Source organism: Penaeus chinensis, chromosome 39 (assembly GCF_019202785.1).
Source record: "Penaeus chinensis breed Huanghai No. 1 chromosome 39, ASM1920278v2, whole genome shotgun sequence".
Lineage (NCBI taxonomy): Eukaryota > Metazoa > Arthropoda > Malacostraca > Decapoda > Penaeidae > Penaeus > Penaeus chinensis.
Genome location: NC_061857.1, coordinates 24,139,039 through 24,141,538, shown reverse-complemented (window position 1 = coordinate 24,141,538; position 2,500 = coordinate 24,139,039). Strand labels below are relative to the sequence as shown.

At 49.6% G+C, this 2,500-nt stretch overlaps 1 protein-coding gene across 5 annotated transcripts in view; it reads right to left on the bottom strand.

The window, feature by feature from the left end:
- LOC125046819 overlaps positions 1-2,500 on the bottom strand; it is a 120,148-nt gene that overhangs the window by 40,960 nt on the left and 76,688 nt on the right. The gene's annotated exons all lie outside the window — the stretch shown is intronic.

The window sequence follows — 2,500 nt, the reverse complement described above, 5'->3', positions numbered from 1 at the left end:
CACACACATACACACACCAACCTTTCGCTTCCTCGATGACAGGGAGAGAGGAACTTCAAAATCAACGTCACTATCTCCCTCACCAGCTCCCCTGCACGTGCCCTCTCCTCGCCTTATTGCTAACTCCCCCCCCCCCCCCCCCTCCTCTAACTGGATCTCCCTCTCCCTCTCCTCTCCTCTCCTCTCCTCTCCTCTCCTCTCCTCTCCTCTCCTCTCCTCTCCCCTCCCCTCCTCCCCCCTTATATATCCCACTCACACTCCTTTTCCCCTCTCCTGAACTCCCCTTTCCCGTCGATCCTTTCCAATCTCCTTCCCCTTGCTTTCCCCTCCTCTCTCTTCCCTTCCCTTATTTCCCCTCACTTCTGTTCCCCCTCCCCTCCTCTCACCTCTCCTCCACTTTCTTTTCCTTCTTTTCCCTTCCTTTCCCTTCCCTTCCCTTCCCTTCCCTTCCCCTCCCATCCCCACCCCTTCCCCATCCCTTCCCTTACCTTACTTCCCCTCACCTCAGTTCCCCCTCCCCTTCCTTTTCCCTCTAACCTCTCCTCCACTTTCTTTTCCTTCTTTTCCCTTCCCTTCCCTTCCCTTCCCTTCCCTCTCCTTCTCCCTCTCCCTCTCCCCTCCCCTCCCCATCCCTTCCCTTTCTCTTCCCTTACTTCCCCTCACCTCTGTTCCCCCTCCCCTTCCTTTTCCCTCCTCTCACCTCTCCTCCACCTTCCTTTCTTCCTTTTCCCACCCCTCCCTCCCCTGCCCATCCCTTCCCCTTTCATCTCCTACAAAAGACCATCTCAAAACGACATGATCCGAGAGGGGAAACGGAGGAGAGGGAGGGGACGAGGGAGGGAGAGGGAAGGAGAGTAAGATGAGAAACACAGAAAAGAGAGAAGAGGAGAGAAGAGAAGAGAGAGGAGACACATGGGGGCAGGGACGAGGGGAAGAGATAGGGAGAAGGGGACAGGGGAAGAGGGTATGAGGTAGGGAGAGATAAGAGAAAGGGGGAGGGCCAAACGACAGGTGAAGGGATAAGGGGGGGAGGGGGGCAAAGGAATGGACGGGGAGGGGAAGAGACAGTGGTGAGCAGAAGAACAGAGGAAAACGGAGGTGAAGAGGGGGTGGGTGGGGGCAGGTGACGAAACAGGGCGAAGAAACCACAGGAAAGAGGAAGATAAAGCCAAAACAGACACATGACGAAAACAGCAAAACAGGATATAGGGGAAAATGGGGAAGGGAAATGAGGGAGGGGAAGGAGTCAGAGCGGGGCATGTTGGGGGGAGGGGAGGAGGGAGGGGGGAGGGAGGAGGAATCTCATGACAACACCGCACCTATCTGGCCGCAGTCGAGAAGGGGCACCGCGAGATATTTTCGGGTCGTACCTGCTGGGGACGCTGCTGGTGGAGCTTCATGTGCTGTTGTTGTGGCGGTGTTGGTGCCTCTAATAGCCTTTGCTTTGGTTGTTTTGTATTAACAGCGGAATCAATGTGGACAATCTCAATAACAAAGACTGCTCCGCTAAAAACACTCAAAACAATGAAAACGGGAATAGCCTTTATAATAATAAAAATAGTAGTATAGTAGTAGTAGTAATAAAACAATACGAACAACTCCAAACAAGAAACACAACATCACACAGCCACCACACCAAATACCAAAAAAACAATAAAAATAAACGACAAGAATACCATCTCAAACGCAAAATAACCCAAGACACACGCTACCCTCAATAACAGTCCACGTATGGGAAAAAGGAAGAGGGGGCGGGGGTAAGGGGGTGGGGGTGAGGGAGGGGGGGGAGAGCAGGCGTGAGCTCACAGACAAAGCACAAAGATGGGCGAACAGGATACGAAATCTCAAATCAACCGCCTATCGCCTCGGAAGCCAGCTGATCCTGTACTCAAAGTGGAATTTACTTTTTAGTTTAGCTTTTCCTAATTTGTTTATCGGTTTATCTATCTCTTTATCACATCTCTTTCTCTTTCTCTTTCTTTCTTTACTTCTCTCTCTCTCTGTCTCTCTCTTTCTACCTATTCATTTATGAACTTCTCAAAATCATAACCATCATCACTTATTTGGAAGGAAGGAGGGACGGGATTTTCAAGTTAGTCACAGAGTATCCAACCCCAACAGTGATATTCATAGCACAGTAATCTTCAGAAAAAAATCAATGTTTTGGATCTATTTTGGGATGTGAATATCTGCCTTGTTTATAATCCGTTGATTCAACAACCATCGCAGAGAGGGTACAGTTTCAGTACACGCACAAGTGTCCATTTAAACAACCAGGCAGATGCTCTCCCGACAGATGTCCAAGCAAGCAGCTGGAGGGTTAGAGTGGTGGGGTGAAAAAGGAGGCAGAGGGAGGGAGGGAAGGTGGAGAAGACACGGAGTAGAGTGCGAGTAAGAGAAAACAATTCGATTCAACTCAATAGAGAAAAAAACAACAACACCTTAACCAAATTAAAATACAAAATGGAAAAAGCAAACTACTATACGAAAAAAACTAAAA